This window comes from Electrophorus electricus, chromosome 6 (assembly GCF_013358815.1).
Source record: "Electrophorus electricus isolate fEleEle1 chromosome 6, fEleEle1.pri, whole genome shotgun sequence".
NCBI classification, from domain to species: domain Eukaryota; kingdom Metazoa; phylum Chordata; class Actinopteri; order Gymnotiformes; family Gymnotidae; genus Electrophorus; species Electrophorus electricus.
Window position 1 is genome coordinate 9,170,404 of NC_049540.1, and position 22,895 is coordinate 9,193,298.

At 44.8% G+C, this 22,895-nt stretch overlaps 1 protein-coding gene across 1 annotated transcript in view; it reads right to left on the minus strand.

Annotated features, from left to right (window-relative positions):
* Window positions 1-18,739, minus strand: part of brinp1 (bone morphogenetic protein/retinoic acid inducible neural-specific 1) — a 90,781-nt gene extending 72,042 nt beyond the window's left edge. The window contains 3 exon segments of the mRNA XM_035527592.1: window positions 15,499-15,604; window positions 15,998-16,105; window positions 18,286-18,739. The gene's annotated coding sequence lies outside the window, so the exon portion shown is untranslated.
* Window positions 18,740-22,895: the final 4,156 nt, after the last annotated feature.

Genomic DNA, 22,895 nt, shown 5'->3' on the forward strand with positions numbered 1-22,895 from the left:
CATTCAATTAATCCCAATTGGTTTACTCTAAAGCGCAACGGCAGGGACGGATCTGAATGACCTGGCAAATGGTTTCTTCATCCCTGCATCATCTAAAGACCTCCTGGGGCCAGTGTTCTGTTCTCCTTCTCTGAGCACACACAGAAGGGAAGCTTGTCCCCGATTTGTAGTCCACATCCCCGCCGAGCCAGTGGACGTGTCTTGGAGTGTTGGCCGCCTCGTGACGACGTATCAGCCGACGAGGTTCACAGCCAGGGGAGGGAGCGCCAGGCCAAGCTGGAGAGCGCCCTTACTCGTTTCATGTAGGAAGACCACGCAGGGCCTGGCGCATTAACCAGGACATTTTTCCCCCTGCTAGGCAGAGGGAACACCAATGGGTTTCACCGTTCAGACTTCTGGTGCATCACAAGTTTAACGCAGAATGGGTTAGACACAATTTATGAGTGTCAGACAAGTCAAGCACAGCTGTTCCCAAAAGAAAAAAAATCTGTATGTAGTAATGGATTTTAATCCTCTATTGCATTAGCTTGACAAAGTTATGTTTGAATAGAAAAATTGAACTTGATGAAAATCATGCTGTGATTTTCCTTTTTGACATTAGTATTCAACTTCACTCAGTTAATCTGTGGCAATCTAAAATGTGACAATAGCCATTTATCTGATCTGCTAAGACCTGACACACCATGATGTCACACATGGCCACGCTGCCCATTAACTTTATATACAGTGATAAATTACTCTTTAATTAAAATTCATTTATGTCATATAACAGTTTGTGATGTTGATATTGACGGTTGCTGTCCGGAGAACCATCGTTGGTTGCAGGGCCTGACGGTGCAACGTCACCTAAGATGACACATACTGCCCCATATGTCTTCAGCCTTGTCTTGCATTAATCATGTACTGCTGTAATCTGGACAGATGGGAATTTGCTAGTTTGTTTGGCTTTTTTAAAATCTGATTTTACATCAGACCAGTGTATGTATGGGAGTGCTATGCTATGCATGTGCTTTGTCAGCATTTGTTTACACTGTGGTGTTATAGTGGCATTTTCATTTAATGAGTCACGAAAACAGCAAAGTTGATCTTTTTACCAACTTTTGTTATTTTTGTGAATGATATTTCCAGTCCAATAGGGCATGGCGCTTATCCTTACAGGCATTTTTGGGGCAACATATATGCTAATTCACAGCTCTCATGAACGCATGATCATCTATGAACAGAGTTGTTTACATAGGTAATTTAGGACAGTTTGGGGAACTTTCATCAGATTTGCTGAACCTGACATATTTTTAAATCATGCGTGCAGAGAACAAAGCCTCCTCTTTCCACGTTAGGGCTTCACACTATGGCGAATTACCATATGCTCATGAATAATTGATCATATAGAGTTAAAGCCCCATCAAAGTAACATTATACTGTAATTATGAATAATTATATACACTCAACACTAACTTTATTAGAATTATTTATTTAGCAGAATGCCCTTGTAGGTGTACAGCTAGATTCTGTTGCCTATTTTTTGCTGTGCACGTTTTGTTAGCCATGTATTTTTTCATGACTGCTCAGTTTCAGATCACAGGACCTCTGGTGGCTCGATATTTTTAGATGGCAGAATCTGATCAGTAATGAACAGTAGAGGGTGGCTTACAAATTATGCATGACACCAGATGGACTACAGTCTGTGATTGTACACCTGAAAAAAGCACCTTTAAAGCAGGTGCTTCTAATGAAACAGCCAGGTAGGGTTGGTACAAGGGATGTGTTTCTAATGAAATGACTGTGCATGTGTGTATGCATCGCTGACAATACAACAAAATGGTGGACCCATAGTTCCTAATGCTAGAATTTCAATGACCCAGATATTTGCTTTTGAAAACAACTCCATGTCAGAATGCTAACCCTCCTGAGTGCAACCTCTCCGCAGAGTCAAATGAAAGATCTGCATTGTACTGGCAGTTTTGGACATGCATCAGTCAGCAGGGCCAGAGCCATGTAGACATGTGTGTGTGTGTGTGTGTGTGTGTGTGTGTGTATGTGTGTGTGTGCACGTGCATGCATGTACATGCGTGTGTGTGTGTGTGTGTGCACGTGTGCGTGCATGCATGTACATGTGTGTGTGTGCGTGTGTATATGTGTGTGTGTGTGCACGTGCATGCATGTACATGCGTGTGTGTGTGCGTGTGTGTGTGTGCGTGTGTGTGCACGTGTGTGTGCATGCATGTACATGCGTGTGTGTGTGTGTGCGTGTGTGTGTGTGTGTGCACGTGTGCGTGCATGCATGTACATGTGTGTGTGTGTGTGTGTGCGTGTGTGTGTGTGTGTGTGTGTGTGCACGTGTGCGTGCATGCATGTACATGCGTGTGTGTGTGTGTGCGTGTGTGTGTGTGTGTGTGCACGTGTGCGTGCATGCATGTACATGCGTGTGTGTGTGTGTGTGTGTGTGTGTGTGTGTGTGTGTGTGTGTGTGTGTGCGTGCGTGTGTGTGTGTGCATTTGTTTGATATTCATGCACGTTGGAGTCAGCCCTGCAAGGAAGACGATCTTTTATGGGGTGGGGGATGGTAGTGGGCCAAGAACTCCATCCTTTCTACCCAAATTCTGAAAGCGGCTGGTGTACTGAGGCTGCGGCCTGCTTTGGACAGCCAGGCTAATGGCCTGCCACTTACAATTGCTGGCAATTCAGCCCGGCAGCCAGGGGCGGCCTAACTTGGTTTGCACTGGATTTTCTATTGCGTTGCTTTATTTAGGAGTAAGGTCCTCTCCACGGCGCCCTGACCTTCAGAAGTCGTACCTCAGCACTCTTGCACCGAGATAATTAAATGCCTATGCCAGCTTCCACCCAATCATGCAGTCCAGGATCAATGGGTGATTTTCAAAACAAACTAATTCACTAATGGTCTGAGTTATTGTTCCAATTTACCTGGGCAGTGAATTATCGTCCTCCAATCCGGGCGGAGAGGAGAGAGGAGGAAGAGAAGGAGGAGGCAGATCAATGGAGAAATCAAACAGAGGGGAGGCCTTCCTCACATGGCTTCATGACGGAGCTGAGCTCCTCGGAGCAGCCGCCCCCAGAAATGGGCGGCGGGGTCATTTTGGCCACTGAATCCGAGGAGGACAAGCCCTGTCGCCAAGCCAGGTCATTACCACCAAACCCAAATGACAGTGCACACCAACAGCTTGGCTGGTCAAGGTGCCATGGAATATGAGCCAGATAAATTAGGCATGCCAAGTAAGTGGGGAATCAAATTAAACAGAAGATAATTCATTCCTAATCAATTTCACCCCGTCACTGCCTTCTGGGAGTCTTGCTTTGCTGCTTTCTGTTATTGATGTTTATCTCTGGTGATTCTGATTATCATTAGTAATGTATTTCATTGTTATTAATGACTATTTCTATAATTTGCTTTTAACAGTGAAGGAACTCCTGGGTAAATTATTCCTGTTTTGATGGATGGTTGAACTTGAGCTGTCATAACTGTTTTGTTTTCATTTCTCCTTTCATCGCGCAAATGGAATTTTCAATGACAAGAACCAACGCGTTTATTTTGTTTGTTAGTTTTGTCTTTTGGACAAGCGATGTGTCTCTGTGGAGCGATGCTGCAGAACAGATCTGCTAATAGGTGAGTTCCCATGGCTGCTTGTCGCATAGAAACAAGCTGGACGAGGCATTGAAGCTCCCACTCTCTCTCCCTCAGGAACAATTTCTCCGTACAAGGCATCTGCTTAAGGGATCTCTGAACCTTTGCCTCCTTTTTGGAGGGATTATGGAGCTAAACAAGGCCTTCACTGTGACTCTGGACAGCTTCCTGCACCAATCCTCTTGGCTCTTTTTTTGTGTTATATAACAACAGTCCTCATGCAAGAAGATTTTCATATTCTTGTGCTAAATTTGGCATATTTTTGTCATGATGTCAGCTCACGTAACTGCCACATCAGCAAATGCTCTTGCGTTCACCAAATTGTCCTACATTACGTTCATAAACATCTCTATTTATACAAGAGCACGCACTCATGAGACGCTCATGTGAATTAGCATATATGCCGCCCCAAAAACGTCTTCTAAGCCTAAGTGCCCTGTCTGATTTGTAAGGCAGGGTGCCTTGTTGAAGCATCATTCATGAAAACAGCATCTACAGGTAAAAACTTTCCTGTTTGTAGAAATCAGTAAACAAAAACATTAGTAATATCAATAGTAAAACTCACAAAAACAAATAACAGGAAACACAAGTTTCTTCTGGTGCTTAGGCTGCCATTTATGGTTCATGCCATTACATCCATAAATAAGATATCATTTAATATGGAATCAGATTTTTTTTCTCACCAAAGCAGGGCAACACACGACTAAAATGGGGGAATGAGAAGGAAAAGACGGAGAAGTAGCGCAGGTGTCATGAAAGGCTAGCATGCACAGTGGACATTACCAACATCATAAACAGTTATATGACATAAATGAATTTGAATTGAAGGCTAATATGTCACTGTATATAAAGTCAAGGGCAGTGTGGCCATGAGGGGGATCATACTGATTCATAGATTAATCACTATTGTCATCATTTAATTTTAATTAATTTAGTTTAATTCATTTTAATTTAATTTTCAAGTTTAAAATGCCCATTGTTTATTGGTTTGAGCTCTGTTCACCCTGGTAGTTCCATGTGTCTCATTATGTAGTAACAGTAATGAAGCAGGGTTTGAATAATTGCTATTGTGCATGTAAGCATCCAAAAAAAGATTTTTTTATTGATTCCTGTTAAGAGCACTAGAAGAGAGGTGAAAAGTACAGCGATGTTCTGCCAACACCACGGATTAAAAATGAGTGGCTTGGCCAACACAGGGAGCCTCTGCTGTTTGTTGCTGTAAATCCTAGAATCCTCTTCTCCCGTCCACACACAGCTCTTGGAACTCCACGGTCCGTTTCGTGTCAACCTTCCATCAGCTCCAGCCGTTTGTCGTGAAGTGCTCCAAGCCAACTGGCTTCCTTGAGCCCATGTGTGACCCGCCCCCTCTCCGACGGACGGACGGCCAGCGGACGAGCGCGGCTGCCTCAGGCACGACCCACGCTACATACGTTCTGCTCTTCACACGTGTAAATGTCAAGAGCCGCCACCCGTGTGAGCACAGGCAGCAGCACCGGCAGGAATGATTCACAGCAGGCTGACATGGGCAGAGCGGCTGAGAGGTTGTGGGCGGCTGTTTGTGTTTGACGTTTCGTACATAAATCTCTATATACACCTGTTTAACATGCAAATGTGCGCATGTCAGGCAAGGGAAGGGCTGCAGAGCGGGCTAGCTGCGCTTTTACTAATAAAGTCAGGTTGGGCTGAAGACTAAATTAGTTGCAATTTGAAAGCTCCTGTGTTGTTGATACTGTCTAATTACCTGTGGAATGAGACTGATGTGCATGCCTCCTGCTACCACTACCTGACTCATATTTCTCATAACAGTGCAAAGGCAGGGGGGGGAAAACAGGCCTGTCTGTGCTGTCAGAAATGCAATGTGCCTCGGCTCTGCCGGCGGGCAGGTGCTTCTAATCAGGAGACTCCGACTGAACTGTAGGGGCCCAGTTTATCGCCACAAATATGGGCTGGAAATTACCCCGTTTATCAAGCCCTGGCTGGACGACCCCTCCAACACCCTTTCCCAACGAGATACCGCTGATCTGCGGAAAAAAAGGAACCATGAAAGCCACCCTGCTGTCATCGGCATCCTTAGCAAAATGAGCCGGAATTTCGCAGCGTGCAGCTCCACAGGCTCTGCCTCCGCTGTCGCCATGCCTCACCTCACCTCTCTGAGACGCGCATCGCCGTGCCGACCCTACAAATCATGAAATAGGAGCGCTTGTTCAGAGATTTCCTCTGTGGCCTCGTCAGCCCTGACCTATCGCTGCAAAGCTTCTGAACACAGCCAGCGTTTGTTGCCGGCTCCCACCTTCCCCCGCCCACCACCCCTCCCCTCCCCTCCCCCGACCCCTCCTCCAGCCCAGTTGGAGAACGTGAAGCATCTGCAGACATCTCAGGAGGCAGGGACATTCTCTGCTTTAAGGAGTGGAGTTTTGCAGCCCGCCGGCGCCGTGGGTTATTATCGGCCCGGGCTCCGCTCGGTTCCTGAGGCGTCAGCTGGCACGCCCGCCTGAATTTACTGACCTCGTTTCCCTCAAGGCCTGCTGTGTTCGTCCTCCGTTTCACATCATCCCCCGCCCCTGACCCCCCCCGCTGTCTGCCAGTAGTCACCGCCAACTCCGCAGCCGCCGACGTGGTGAGGAAGCCTCTCTCCATGGGGCTCATGCTTGCCTTCTTTGCCTGCAGAGAGAAAGACCTCAAACGACTGCATGGCCTGCCCACTGCTCTTATTTAAATGTGGTTTTGCATGATAGTTTGCGTGGGGGGGTGGGGGGGGGCTTCCATAAATCAGCGATCCCCCGGGACAGGAGGCAGATGGCGTAATAAGCTTGCACGCTGCTCTCGGTTGCCTGGAGATGGAGCATTGCGGAAGGCTCTACACCTCCAGGTGAAATGTGCCACACTTGCTGTGCTGGCTGCCTCATGAATATGCACAGACCACACTGATGTTTTAATTTGATTTGGTAGCCCTGTGCCTCCAGATTCACACGTGTTCCATGTGTACCGTGCCGAGGGTACGCATGCAGGCTGCTGGGATGGGGCATCAGAGCTGCTCTGTAGTGTTGCGCTAAGAAGTAGAGCTGCCTTGTTCCACTTCCCATCATCCAGTCTTCTTCTGACTGCAGTGACTGATGTCTCACCGATAGCGGTTTAGTCTCATTTTCCCAGTGTCTTTGTGAGCAAAGTGCGAGTTTGGCAAACAAAATTACATAATCCACTGCAATTATGATTTGCTGCGTGCCCGGTGATGAAAACCAAACCAGCCATTGCCGATCACTTCAGCTAGCTCTGCGTGAAAATGCATCGGGCCGTCTGCTGGTGCCGTCTGCTGTTCCGACTCTGTCCTCGTGCTTGGCCAGTCCCTTTCTGCAATGGTGCGATTCCCAGAGATCACTCTTCGCCGGGAATGCTTCGGAGAGCTGGAGACAATTCAGAGCAGCAACTGTGCTGGTATCAAGGGCTCTCTTGACAATCATAATCATCTCTGCCTCGACCGGACACAAAAAATAATCAGCAAGACAATTTGGCTTCACTTCTGAATAGACATAAACACAGAGCCCAAAAAGGGGGTGCGGGGGAGTGGACATTTTTGCAAGGTCAGTGCAGGAGGGCAATGTCAGATTTACAGTAGGAAGCAGTTTTACTCCTTGATTCTCTAAAGTCTCGTGCCTGAGCACATGGCACCCGGACTAAATTCCTTCACGTCAGCTTTTCTATTTTCAGATGTATCCGGCATCTGCACAGTATTTGGATATAAGACATCAGGATTCATCGGTCATATCGTTAACAGTTCTCGAGGCATAATTCTTGTAAATAGCAAATAGCTGTCACCGTCACTGGGAGTGTGTTTGCTAAGTCGAAGATGCGAAGAGGTTCTGTAAGTGAAAAGGGCACCACCCCTAAATAAATGAAAAACTAAGGAGGTTCTTGTCCCTCCCTCACTGTTATCTCTGAGCCCACTAATAAATCATGCCATTTTGCTGTTGCAGCAAAGTACCTGGAATTAGTCTAGCAGCTTATGCACTCCGATAATTACAATGAGCGACGGCGAGTTCAACAGCTTGTTGTCTGAAACTGGTGATTTGGACACACCTCTGCCACTGTGGCTGCATCCCAGGGATTAGGCAGAGTTGCACAGCAGAGCCGGTTTTTTTTGCTTCTTTCCTTCCTGTCTCAGCAGGTGTGCATGTGGAGTGTGCACAGAGAGCTGACCTCGCTGTTTCCACAGACGTTGTCCATCCATGTACGAGGGACGGTGGCAAGGAGACGAATGGGTCAAAGTTCAGGAATTTATAACCATGCATAAATATAACATTCTTACTTTTGAAATTTAATGAGTCGACATTTTATTGTTCATTGTTTGTTTTTTAGTGGTTCTGAAGTGGAGTTTGTGAGTCTTCTTCACTGTGGATATCGTGGACTACAGTCCTGCGTGAAGCCTCGGGGGTGCATAGCGCGGTATCTAAGGAGTTCAGCCCAGGCTGCATGTGTTGCACCTGTTCATAAAAGCCAAGAAAACTGAATCAATACCGCCTTCTTGGTCTTCCTCGTCTGACGGTTGCTTTGGTACATTTTGGCCAAGAGCAGAGTTGGGGGATGGCACTGTGGTATTTTCACAAAGCAAAGGCTCTGAACAGAAAAAAGGGACACATGAGTCTAAACTGTATTGACATGTTAGCTTGGCCCTGTGGCCAAATGGTAAACAGATAAAGAATGATATATGTGTGTGTGTGCCCCTTTAAAAACCACAATCAAAACGTCAATGCAGTGTTATTCTATCTTTGGCCTACGCCTGAAGCATGACACCGCTAAAAATACTGGCATTAGCAATTTGCCGAAGCATCAGAAATAATCGCTCTTTTAATTCCTTTTCCCCCTACAGCAATGCAGCTTATTAGCCTAATCAACAACTGTAAGTCTTCTATAGTAGCAATAGTGAAGGCCTCATGTCTTGAGCACAGACGAAGAGCATTCACATACGAGCAGGGCCCTAGTAAAATGTTTTGGTTTGCTTTACACACTCTCGGGGGGGGGGTGTTTCTCGAGGGTTTTGTATTTTTGTAAATTATTAATGTCGTCTTTTATTGATGCCAGCTGATGCCAAAGCACAGCATGGCAAATGGAGTTGTGAGCAAGTTGTGACGTGTGTATTTTGGGGGGCGCAAATTAAAAATGTTTTCTTGGGGTGTGATTTGGCCTAAATATACTGAACAACTCCTTCCCATGAGTGGAGCAGGAAAACAATGTGATGCATGAGTTAACGACTGAGCGCACAGCTATGGAGACGGCACAGTTTCGTTCCCATTAATAGAGGCATTTCTAGGGATTTCTGGGAAATCAAGAAAAGAAAAATAAGAGCAGGCCGTTAATTAAGGGCCTGACTATTCTATTGGTTGGGCGGTGACTGCGTTTGTTTACAATACAACAGGATGACTAGAATGGTGTGACAACGAATCCCTGTGCAACCTGAAACTGTATATACATTACATCGTAGATATTTAACTGTCCAATTTTACTGTGGCACTTCATGTAGCTGGTGTTCGTGCCTAAAATAGACTGCTCGTGACCCTGTGCAACATCTTTGAAACCTTGCTCTGCCGCTGCAACGTCCCAAGAGCTCAATCATCTTTTTATAGCCATGCACACATCTAAGTCAAGCCCTCGTTTAAAGAGGCAGCCAATCACGCCTTTCAGCAGGTAGCAAAGTATCGCCGACGCGTCAGAAGCACATCGAGAGCGAGGAGGCCGCGCTCGAAATGTTCGCAGATGGGAAGTTTTGTCTATAACCCCGCCGCTGCGGAATAAATTCCTGCCTTATATCCGGCAAATGAGAGGAGTCTCGGAGTGCTAAATTATTCATAGGCCAGATTTGCAGGGTTCGCTTACTGTGCCAGGGGAGAGCGTGGCCACGTCATACACCTCCAGAAAAAGCAGACGTTTCTGCAACAAAAGCGCCTCTTTTTTTTGGGGGGGGGGGGGGGGGTATGCACTAACATTCATAGCCTTATTGCGCCGTATTTGTTTTAATGAGTGGTCCATCTCTGCCCTTAGATCCACTTGGGTAGTAATCCATCAGAAAAGACGAAATGAGTTTTGCCACAGAGGGAACTGTAACACTTTAAGCTTAATATATGATATTGAGTGTCTTAGTATTTGGGGGATGTAACTTAAAGGCCAAAGAGAATGCTGGATTTGTTAAATGCTTTGATATAGTATATGTAATATATGTGTTAAGGCCCAATGTAGCTGTGTAAGAGTGTCTTTTAAGAATTTTACAAATGCAGCTGAAGAAAATACTCAAGAAAAGAGCACTTGCCTTTTTTGTCATGCAGGATTTATGTCCTTTTGGCACTTCTCTCTCCGAGTGTGAGAACTCAAACACATCTTCCACATAAACTCAAGCTCTGGCTGAGAAAGACTCTTGCCTGCTCTCTGTTGGTGGAGTGCTGACTGAGGCGAAAGTTGGCAGTATCCTCGGTTGGCTTCACCCTCCCCTGGCCTACGATCATTAGAAATAGCAGCACAACTAGACAGCATGGAGGGAGGGGTGTGTGTGCATGTGTGCGTGCCTGTGAGTGTGTGTGTGTGTGTGTGTGTTTGTGTGTGTGTGTGTGTGTGTGTGTGTGTGTGTGTGTGTGTGTGTGTGTGTGTGTGTGTGTGTGTGTGTGTGTGTGTGCGTGCGTGCGTTTGTGTGCTTGCCCCAGCTGAATCAGCGCTTTAGAGTCAAACACAGCACAGATACATATAGTTCTTGGATGCTGCATCCCTGACATTTGGGTCATGTTCTCTGTTTTGTAATGGGGAGGCATGAAGGCACATTCCAGCTACTGTCATACATCTGCACAAGCTCTGTCGTCCAAATCTGCACGTGGACTATCCACAGCACAGCTAACCAGAATGCCGGCCTGATGGAAAGTCGTAACAAACTGCTCCATTAGCGGTCCCTTCTATTAATGTTTCAAATGCATTTTTGTTAAATGCTTACAAGTGATTGATTTCTCTGTTTTCAGATTGTGTGTGTGTGTTTTTGTGTGTGTGTGTGTATGTGTGTGTGTGTGTGTGTGTGTGTGTGTGTGTGTATTTGTGCATGTGTTGGCACACACAGTTTTCAGTATAAATAGAGTCAGCACAAGAAAAACAATAGATCACAGTTGAAAAATGCATAAGTGTGTTCCGGAAGGTAATGATTTATCTGAACATGGCTCCATTAAATCATCTGGGCTAGTGGAGAGCTCCAGAGCTGATCCCCCATCAGAAGACCTGTGCTCGTTACAACGGAGACGCGCCATTCTGCTTGGTGCCTATCAGTGTTTGTGTCTGATACATTATTGCTTAGCATGAAAAATACACCACCTTCAAAAATGCTGATTTATAAGACACGCCAGAGTTAGGACGAACATCAAAATGTCAGAGCTTTGCAAAACATCACACCCTACGCTAAGCACAGCTGGCCCAACGAGAGCTACTTTCTACATACTGGGCACACATGCTCACTTTGGCATTATTCAAGCTATGGAATGGCCATGATAAAAATGGGTTTCGCGTAACCTAATGCATTAAGGCACGCTTTACATGGGCATACCAGTGGCCTGTCTTATGCTAGCAGTGTGTCTGCAAAGCCGAGTGCCTACAAAGCAGTGCTTGGCTCACTCTTGCTAGCTTATATCCTGCCTGTATATGGGTAAAAAAGACTTGGCACAATGACTCTGGCTCCAACAACATTTATGAAAGGCTAAGTGAGCATGCCTATCTATGAGTCTGTAATATCCCATAAATAATCAATCCCCCTTAATCCTGATATAATAGTCTTTCAATGTGTCTAGACGTCGCTGCGGGCCTGCTCTCGGTGTCATGTGAAATCAGGCCTCCATAAGAGAACTGGTGCACTTCTACCTCACTTCCTGCTTTGCTAATGGCGGCTCCACAGTATTCCCTGGGTTGATATTTGGAGGACGCAGCCTGAGAAACTCTCTGGGGTGCTGTGCACTTTTAGAGGCTCTCTATGCTTTTAGCTTACCCCCCCCTCCCTCCCTTCTCCTCCTCTCTTCTCTTCCCATTATTTTCTCCTTCTCCATCTCTCAACCCATCCAGAAGGGGCAAAAGAAGAGCCCCCTGCAATTTCCCTCCTCTAATAGGTACTTCCCAACCTCCTGCTCCATAGTCAAGGGAAGTGACAACATTAAAGAATGGCTGGTCCTCTTCTCAGAGGCAGAGGCCAAGACACAGGAAATAGTACTGGGTAATTATGGGTAAATCAAGCACACTGCTCACACCAAAACCTCAGGCAAGCTCCCACGTCACTGTGGAAGTCTCAGTAGGTCTAGATCCTGCTTTTAACTGTGCCTCTCTCTCTTTTCTTTTCTTTTTCTTTTCTTTCTATCTCTCTCTCCCTCTTTCTCTCTCTCTCTCTCTCTCTCTATCTTTCCCTGTCTCTTTCTATCTCTACCCTCTCCCTCTCTCTCTCGCTATTCTTGGCTGATGATGCGGTTTAGTTTTGGGATGCAGGACTCTCTGAGGGTGTTAAGAGCATTGTCTGCCACAAAGCAGCTGAAGAGACTGGGCCTTATCTAAGCACCAGACAGAGAGGAACTCTTAATCAGCCCATCCGTGACTCCAGCTCTGACTCCGAGTCAGCATAAAGGAAGATAGCTGCAACACCACACAGTTACTAACTTGCAACTTTTTCATGACCACTCGTAATTTCAATATACATTTCGCAGATACTTATAGACCAGACGTGACTAAAATAAAAGGAAGGGAAACGGGGGAGACAGGATGTGCTCTGCAGTGCAGACGAACAAAAGCAAACTCATAACAGCCAGTAGTTTAGTCTGCCCTTTCCTTCTGAGTCCATCTATCCCTGTAATGTGTGACTCTGCACAGGTCTCTGATCTGGACACAGCTCCCGTAAACCTCCACTCCAGTCCGGGCTCAGTGCAGAGTGCAAATGTTAATCTGATCCGGGCTCTTCCTATCTGCAGCGTGGTGAGGGAGATCTCAAGAGCTGGAACGTTGTGTCTGTGGAGAGGCTCTTTGAGGCTGCCACATTATGCTGAGTCACGCTTGCTCCCTCCACTACATTAAGCATTCTCCATCCAGCCTACCATCTCTCAGCCTGCTGCCAGTAAAATAACAGTGCAGAGAGCTTTCCGAACGAGCGCTCCTAATAAGGCGATGCACATTAGCCATGCTCATAAGGAGTTGTTTCATATTCAGGCACCAGCCTCCTGGAATTAAGTCAATTACCAAGGTGATTTTTGTGTGTGTTTGTGTGCATAAATGTCCATCATCTGCAAGAAGCAAAGGTTGCCCAAGGGCCAATAAAGCCACAGGATTTTCTCAAATACCTAAAAATACTCAACTTTTTGTTCTAAATGATCAATAAGGTGCGTACAATCTTAGGGGAATGGCCGTGGGTGCTGTGTTTCCAGGAATGAACATAAGTCCAGTTCCCACCAACCACCAACTTTTCACATTATACACCCAGAATGCCTTTATGGTAGAGGCCAGTGTCTTTTAACTTGTCCTTTTAAGTGGGAAGATGAACGGGGGGGGTCCAGACTCGGCCTCGGCGTGCATGCGACAGGCACGCGCCACGCCCCCGGCCTGCAGACGGCGTGCACAGACGGGCAGGGAGGGCTCAGCTCGGCAGCGTTTCAACTGGAGCAGACGCCATTCAGGCCTGGGCAGAAGACCGCAGCGCTTCTGAAGCTCCGAAACAGCCTTTTTCATATTTCAGGCGGCTGGCAGGTGCTGACTGCTTGTGAGGGTGTGTGGAGGGATGCATAGGGGTGAAGAGAGAGGGAGCCAGCTGGCAGGATTCCCTACACACCCCCCGTGCAAAAAAAAAAAAACACCTACAGGTTGCCCTTGTTTATTAATAATCCCACAAGCCTCTGCGGGGCAACAGCAACTGAAGAGCAGCTGGTGCCCATCACACCTTCTATGGTGTAGATGGGAGGAGCCTCCCTGGCCCTAGCTCCACCGCTTGTCCTGCCTTAGTCTCAGCAAGCAGGGGACCCGCCAAGTTCGGCGGCCGACTTTGGGTAGCCTCTCTCTCCGCCCTTTAATTACATAATTGTAAGAAATATTGAGGTTAATCACTGCAAATATCCAAGGCTTTTAATAATTTATGAATAACAGCAAAGCAGTGGCCAAACACTTGGTAGCACGCCTCTGTCTTGCACTTTCTCTCTAGCTGCGCAAAGCCACGCTCAGCCCTGCCAAGTGTGCTGTAATCAAAACTGATATTTTTTTCTACAGCGGTGCCATTTACATAAAGGTGCCTGTAAGAGGAAATCCAATTGGCTGTTCGAGGAGCGCGCACAGCGGGCTCTGACTCACACGCATTCTCTGCATATGCATCAGTGAACTTGAAGGTCAATTTGGGATCAGATATGGAGATGAAGGCCAAAAAAAAAGGAAACAAGACTGATCTGTGCATGTTCAGCTTATCAGCTTATCTTACATGACCAATATCAAAGTGCCTGTGGCCACACGCAGTGCTCTTAAACATCTTAAAGGACAACTGTGCTACATACTTTGCAACAGCGTGACACTTGCAATCGTGAAACTCCATTTCACAATATTATGTTGTTCTTGATTACGTGAAATGCATTTCCTCAGTAACCTCTTGTTGATCTGTTTGTATTTTACATCAGGCTAAGTTGAGGCAGTATTAAGCGTTATCAAGGAGGAGAAAGAAAGAAGGTTTGGGAACTGCCACTATAGCTGGCTCGTAATTTTGGCTCAGAAAAATAAAAAGTTCTGGAATGCAATGTAGTCAGCAATGTCACATAAGCATTTTAGATATAACATGATAGAACTGGTATGGCCTCACCAGAAATATGCTCTGACAGAAACAAGTCCAGCTCGCTGGAAAGAGTGATGTAATAAATGGCCTATCAACTGACAAAAATGGAAAAAGATCCAAAATCCTAAACACCTCTGAGGATTTAAAGTCCACTTTTCATTGTTATCTTTTAATTGCCTTGTATTTCCCAAGAAGAATATAACAGCAATTCTATATTGACTGCAATAGTAGGATGGCCTGAAATATTGTCTACCTGTAAACTACATTTTATTAATACATAAGTACATTTTCTTTTCCCTGTAATCTCTCTCTCTCTCTCTCTCTCTCTCCCTCTCTCTCTCTCTCTCTCTCTCTGTCTCTCTCTCTCTCTCCCTCTCTCTCTCTCTCTCTCTCTCTCTCTCTCTCTCTCTCTCTCTCCCTCTCTCTCTCTCTCTCTCTCTCTCCTCTGTCTTCACCTGTTTGCCACTTGCCGTTTAAATAAGAAGTTTACATAAATGCCCCACCACATTCATACTTAATGAATCCACAATCAATCTTTTTCATAAAACAAAATATTCTTTTTAACAGCAACCACAGTGTGCTCAGCGCAGATTTCAACCACAGCATTACAGAGAGAGAGAGAGAGCATGCATATATGTTATGGGTCAGTCTGTTAAACTGGAACCTTACTGTCACTTCATTAAGTGTCTAAGTTCAATAACTCCAACCCAGCCCTGATACGTCCACATGCTTTTGATGAGAAAACTTCTAAATCCCTTGACTTTTAAGCCCTACACAAGCTTTCAAACCCACTTCAGCTGCCTTCCATAATAACTCCCAGCTTCCCAGCCCACCACTGTCAATTTCTTTTTTATTTAACCCCCTTTGAAGCCTCCAAAGTAATATTAATCATTTTTCATAAAAGACTGATTCTTTTGTTTTTATTAATTTTGCATGCTTCTGAAATGATTTATTTATCAGTTAACACAAAGATATATATAAATAATGTTTAATGAATCCAAAGGCTCAATTATTGCCATGCTAAGCACAATTACAAGATCCTACAGAGATTGTGTAATACTACCTGCTTAAGGTCTTGTCTTAAGGTCCACTGCAGTGGGAGCCTCTCTCTCCTGCTTGATATTGGACCGAGGCCGTATGCGGGACCGTGGTCAGCAGTGGTGCGATTTCTGAAGCATAATATGGTAAAGTTCATACCTTCATCCAAAAAAAACCAACAACAACTACAACGAGTGCAAATCCTTTAGCAAACCCACCATCGCTGGCCTCTACAGCTGGGGTTCATGCCACATCGCAGGGCTCTGTGTCTCAGCAATGTCCACAGTCTCAGAGGGTGTCATTATTGCTTATTAGTGCTCGCAAATTCTTTGAGCGCTGCGCTAGTGGCTAACGAGCTTCTCCAGCCCCACCCAATGTTGGCTCGAACCATTCAGCTGGAGACCCGACTATTGCAACACCGCACGTCACACCCACTTCTCGGGGACGCACGTTAACCAAAATAAATCAATCAATCAAAAGAAAACACGGCCATAAAACCCCTCGCAAACAGGCAAGCCACACACCTCCTCCGCCAAAGCATCCATCTCCGTGGGCATTGGAGGGCCAGGCTGAGCAGCTGCATCCACTAGCCCTTTCACAACTCAGCTACTGGGACCAAACACCGGGGACTCCTGCCAGGGGAAGACAGTGCTTATTATTCGCTCTGCCAAAACAGGACGCTAGTTAATATTCCGGGCCAGCCTGGCACAGAGACGATCTGTCCCAGGCCTGGGCACACCGTCTGCATGGAGAGTGCGATAGAATGTCTGCAACAGCAGAGAGGCTGGTCTTCTTTGGCCCGTTACCCAACAATGGGTCCTCTTGCTTATTTGCCTTTTTTGTAATCATGGCAGCAGCAGGTAGGAGTCAGTCTATCACCCGGAGCGGCACCGGCTGGAGAACATTATGCAGCAACACACACCCGAGGACTTTTCAGAGGGTTGTTTGTAAGGTCTCGGTGATGTGGAAAGGCAGGTGTTTGCCTTAAGCTACGGCTGGCATTTTCAGTGGGTGTAGCGTGATTGTAGGACGAAGATGTTGGGTCGTAACATCGCAGAGAAGGTGTGAAATGCATGGCACAGCCAGATGAATTTTAGAAAGTGCTACCTTTGTATATGGACATGAATGCGGTTACCAAGAGTCCACACTGTAGATGGTTATATCCCCTGCTGACCTAATCTGAAGTGACAATAAAGAACTGAGATGTAGGATGACCTATGCACAAAATCAACTTAGCTGATGAACCTTTGCATTCGTTAATAATTAGCACAGGCTCGTATTTAAGCTATTGACGGTGAAATGTAAGGAACTGCCCTTAATAGTACAACGCGTTCGCGAAATTCTTTCAGGTCACAAAGGCCTAATTAAAGCGATTCACAGACTCGCACTTCTCCACCTGTTTTGAAACTATCTATCGTAAATACTCAAGAACTGAAAAGTCAAATTTGACGTCGAACGCAAAAGTGCGCGAGCTCCCCCCGCAGTTGACCGTAAGAAGTGCACTCGCATATGTGCTCCTCACGGGGTTTTTTTCCGGTTGCGGTCCTTTCAGCGCGATCTGTGCCGTCGTCATCGGCGCATGCTGTATGCATAAACATCGCGCGGACCTTGTTGTCACCGCTTTCCTCCGGAGTGTGTACATCCGTAATGAGTTTCATCCTGCCTTTACAGTGCAGTCAGCTGCGACACTGTCGCATATGCAATTGTGCTGTCATGATGGCTTTCTACTTTTTATATATTTCCCATGAGAAAAATGAAACCGTTGAAGCCTGTATGTAAAGTTAGGAAACGCAAGCCGTGACGAGAACGCATAAAATGTTCTTAAAATGATGAGGACAGGTCGCTCGAAAAACCTGAATATTGCTTCTGTCACAAATTCTGCCCCGGAGCACTGGCATAACTCTCCATATGAAACCTTTCCACCTACTGTATTTTTTCACATACTGTATTTTAACCTACTGTATTGTGCATCTTAGATGCTATTATGCTATTATTTTGGAAATTCACGTTTTATCCATGACAAATTGCTGCAAGTCGCCAACTGGGGTTTTTTTTTTTTTTAGTTTTTTGTTTTTTTTGTTTGGTTGGGTTTTTTTGTGGGAAGCCACTTAATGGAAGTTTTGTGCTCTATTGCGCAGGTGGTAAGTGCTGCGACTCTGCTACTCAAACAGCGTTGAAAGCGCATCTTTTAATGCAAATGCATTCACGGCTGACATCTGTGATACATGCTTACACAAACTACTCGCAAACGTACCACGCAACCTGAACGCAAAGGCTTTTTGATGTTGTTTTTTTTTGATGGGTTTTTTTTTTTTAATGCTACGAAGGTGAATCGGAGACAAGATGCGTGGACGGAAAACAGATTTCTCTCAAATAGTCCGTCCCTCTCTCCCTCTTTCTAAAGACTGTCTCCTCTGCATTATTTTTCGCTTCGCATGGCCCGTTCAGCCGTTTATAATACATTGTTTACAGAGCTAGAGTACATATGCAACCTAAGACGTGCACTATCTTTCGGGTGTCACCACTGCCCAGTCAGCGAACCTGCTATATAGCCTACGCGGAAAAAGACTGTGAACAAACTGCCAATGTTGTGAAACGAAGCACTTCGCAAAAACAAACCTTGAAGTGGCTTTTTGGGTTTATCCCCTTTATAAATACAATTAATCGAAAGTCACAAACTGGTCAGTTACTATGTAAGGGCACGCTGCAGGGTCGGTTAGTGCAAGATCACCATAACTAATACATGACTGCAATACAATCACTGGCAAACCTCTAGTCCCGTCCATATCTTCAAACTAGTGCGCCGACTTACCTAAAACTGATTCTCTCCTGTAGTCAGAATCTGCGGTCCGAGATGTTTTAACGCATTCGTGGCAAACTTCTGCGGGAGCATACGTATCCACGGCTCATGCTGGTGGCTCGCGCTTTGATACTCGATTGCAGATGAGTTAGCAGTCCCTCTCATGCTCAAGAGGAAGAAATCCGGCGGTTCGACGAGGTTATCAGCATCGGTGTGCAACGCGCCAAACGGACACACTGGGTTTTTTTTTTAAGGCAGAAAGACGACGGCGAGGCTAGGACGGATCGGCGGAAATATCCGACAGAGAGTTGGGATGATCGGTATTGCTCGGCAAAGGGCGTCCGCGAGCGCAACGTCGGCAGGTGGAGAGAGGCAGATGTCAGGGTAGGTAGTCTGAGACACAGACTGAGAAGAACGCGCAAAACGAGCAGAGAAACTAGGGGGAGGCGCCGAGGATACAGTTTTGTATTGAAGAGGACGGTTATGCCAGACAGCAAGAGGAGGGACCGGGCCACATCAAGTGTATGGAGCGGGAGGGGGGGCAGTGAGAACTGCGTTTATTGTGAGAGAATTTATGCTAATAAGCTGTGGTTTTGGACTTTTCTTTGTGCTCAGAACGAAACTAGATTTCTTGATGCTACTGCAATTTACCGTTCACATGCAAACTGAGACGATATATAATCTTTAATAAATTAATATATGTGTACATATTTGTAATGTTGTAGTCCAAAGATATCACGGACACCCGGTAAGTGTGGAAAATACATCATTTTTATAGTTGCAACATGATATGAGCCTTGTTTTGATAAATGTCAGCGGAGAGCAGAAGAACCTGCTTTGTTAGTGGGGGAAGCGCTGGATTCTTCGCTCTGAACTTTTCTTTTTGATTGGCAAGCAATCATTAAACAGTACTTCGGGAAATATCAAGGACGCTTTCAAGGCACACACACACACACACACACACACACACACGCACACGCACACACGCACACGTGCACACGCGCACACACGCACACACACACATATATATGTGTGTGCGTGTGTGCGCGTGTGTCTGTGTGTGTCTGTGTGTGTGTGTGTGTGTGTGTGTGTGCGTGTGTGTGTACGTGTTATATATATATATATATATATATATATATATATATATATATATATATATATATATATATATATATATATATATATATATATGTGTGTGTGTGTGTGTGTGTGTGTGTGTGTGTGTGTGTACGTGCGTGTGTGTGTAAAATGGACGATAGCATATTTGTACAGGTTTAAAATACAGGTCCTGTGGTTATTGTGTTTCTGTGAGATGCTGGAGAAACGGCCTGCATTCTGAATAGCCTTATAGACAGATGTAATACCAGTTCAGGCAAGATAAAGATCAACCGAGGCAATTTAAACAAAACGCAGCAAAGGACAGGAGCTGTCCGTGGTGCTGAATTTAGATCGCTGTCCTTTAGGGTGTCTCGCGAAAGACCTCCTTTTGTGGTTTAAACTCTTCAAGTGATACTAGACTAGAAAATGTGCTGTATTCCGGCACTGATACGCGTGTCCTTCTCTGTCTAGTGGTGCTTGCTGTTTAAAATGTGTTGTAATATTACTCCTACCAGTCAGGCCGGTAAACCTTATTAGATCATATATAGTTGACAGAGATTGATTTTACATAAATTTTCACCTCTGATCAAGGCTGTATTGCAAACATACAGGTATCAGGATTATGCTTCAGTTGTTCCCTGGCAATTTGATACATCTAAAATTTTATCTGAAAAGCAATACCCTGTTCTTCATAAATTACAATTGCTTTGGTTTGAACCCTGTTGCTTGACATGACAACACACCATCAACACTGAGACTTTAAATAGTGATGTCTGACCTGTGACCTGAGTGACAAGTGCCTGAAAAACTAACAAGCTGCTAATGCTAAGGCTAAGTGCTTATGTAACCCAGTTCTGTCTAGGGGAATAATCTGTCTTGTTTTACCTTCATAGCAGATTTGCACACAAATATACAGATGTGCATCAGGCAGAAACATTCATCAATAACATGACATAGCATTCATCCATCTTAGTCAGGGCTCGAGCCTGATGAAGAGACATTTGGCCAGAGTTCGAAAGTCACAGTGCAGGCAAGGAATGGTGGCACACAAAGGCAGTTTCACCTGCAAAGACTACCTGGTGGTAATTTTCTCCACATCTAGGACAAATTATTCAACCATCCACCCTGGCATGGCTGGCGACAGCGATTAGCAACACATTTAATCCCAGGGGTATACCATCAACATGCCTCTGTGTATTGCTGAGTGCGTCATACAGATGACAAAATGTCTAATGACTGAGTTTTATGGCAGCAATTAAAATGGAAGAAATTGCCAGAGAAGGGTAATGATCACCCATAAATTTAGAACAACAATATAATTAACGGGTCATTTGATGCAAGATTAAGTCACTGGTACTCTTACTATGACTCAAAAATTGCTGTAGCCTGTGTAAATGACTAATAATGAGAATAGCAGCATCGCCAATGAAGAACAAAAACTCAATTAAAGTCCATATTAAGTGTGTTTGTATCTGCTACCCTATAGTAATATGTTTTAATGTTAAAAAGGGCCACAAACCATTGGTCAGTCACTCTTAAATGAAAAAGATTCACTGCAATCGTAATCACAACTCAGACGTTCACAACTTTGGGTGATATAGTGGGTAAACTGTGTTAGTCTATCTAATCCCAATTTCATGTAACATGAATCTCAAGTAGAACTGGGCACTCCTGGTCAAAGAACAGGTAACTGTATGCTGAGAAATATGCTGAGAAATATTTGTACAACAGACACAGTCCAAGACAATTTGGCCTCAGCCTTTTACTTTTCTCCAATGAGCTGTTTTTCCTCAGACCACGTATTGATATCCATGTCAACAAATGACTGCAGTTCCATTGACCGTAGTGGTCAGCTTTATAGGCCAAGTCATAAAAGGGAGAAAAAGAAAATTAATCATCACACATCCGCTAGTTTAACTGTAACCAGATAGGTCAACTTAAATGAATTTGCCAAGCACGTGGAGGATTTATGCTACTTTGATAAGATATGATGGCAATTTGATTGATGGCCTTGCATGGACAGTTTTACTGTATTGATAGACGACTACTATAATAGTGCAGAACTGATGTGTGAGGGAAGGGTATGTTATTACAGGGACCAGTATTTGCTGTAACATTCAGAATTTGGCACAGAACTTAATGTACTGCTAAATTATGCACCTGTGTAATCGTGTCATCTTTTGAAAGCATGAGGACATGACTGCCATTAAGCATATGTCTAGCATGGTGACTTTGGAAATTGGACAGTTGAACAGCTATTCTGGCCACTGATAAGTTTTAAATTCTCAGACTATATAATATATTTTACTGCATTTGCTTGTGTATAATGGAATAATTTGTATGTTTCTGTATTTTTTTTTTTAGTTTCAATCAAATAGCATTACAAAACTTATTGATATAATGTATTTATTTATGGCATGTGTACATTTCCACTGGTGACTTGAAACAAAATTTTTAATATCCTACAAAGTACTATAGTGGACCTAATGTACAGGCTAGTGTAACTGTGTTTGTGTTGCGTCACTGAGGACCATTTTAATAATTTATATGAAACATAATACAACCTCTCCTCTGAAGCAGAATTCCAAAAGCTAATGACTTCACACTGATGGTCCCCCCATGTTTTCCGCTTCAGTATTAAAGGTACATGGGTTTTGGACAGGAACACAGCTCAGCACAACTTCAGCCGAGCCTCTGGTTCAGGATGTAATATAAGAGCTTGAGTTTAGTTTGTTTCCTTCCTGTAGTGCAGGGAAGATGTGCTGCAGTGACCGAGCAGGGAGCAGTAACAGACAGGCATGACTGGCCAGAGGAGCCACTAGTCATTAGGCAGTGATTACAGTGTGTGGCGCCAACACCAAACAGCCAGAGAGGTCTCGTTTAGTGTCTGAGACCTCCACATGTGATCCCCCTACAGTTTGACCTTTCCCTTTTTCCTGCATCTTTTCTGTCTCTGTTTCTCTCTTTCTCATTTCATCCTTTCATCTCTGTGCTCTTTATCACTCTATCTGCAGTATATGTATATGCCTTTGCTAGTGTTTTACCTGTTTAAGAGTGGACACACTGACCTGTACACAATCTGCTGTTAAGACAAGAGGCACTTCATCAGCTGTGAAAGCAAAGTGCTTTGAAAAAACAAGGTATGTATGTATATTATATATATATACACCACACACACACACACACACACACACACACACACACACACACACAAATACACTGGTCAAAGCATTAAAATCACTCAGGTGAAGGGAATATTGCTGATTGCTGATATTCATGTTACAATGGCACATGTTAAGGGATGAGATACATTAGGCAGCAAGTGACCAGTCAGTCAGTATTTTTCTGGAAATCAGGACCAGGAAGTATATGAGGCAGTAATAGATTTTTATTGTGTCACTAAACAACTCCAGTCAATGCCTGTGTCTGGTGAGATGTATCATTTTTAATTGTTTTGACTGTTTGCAGAGTTTGCAAAACAGTACAGACCATATTCAAATGCCAAATGTTGGCTATGAGAGAGA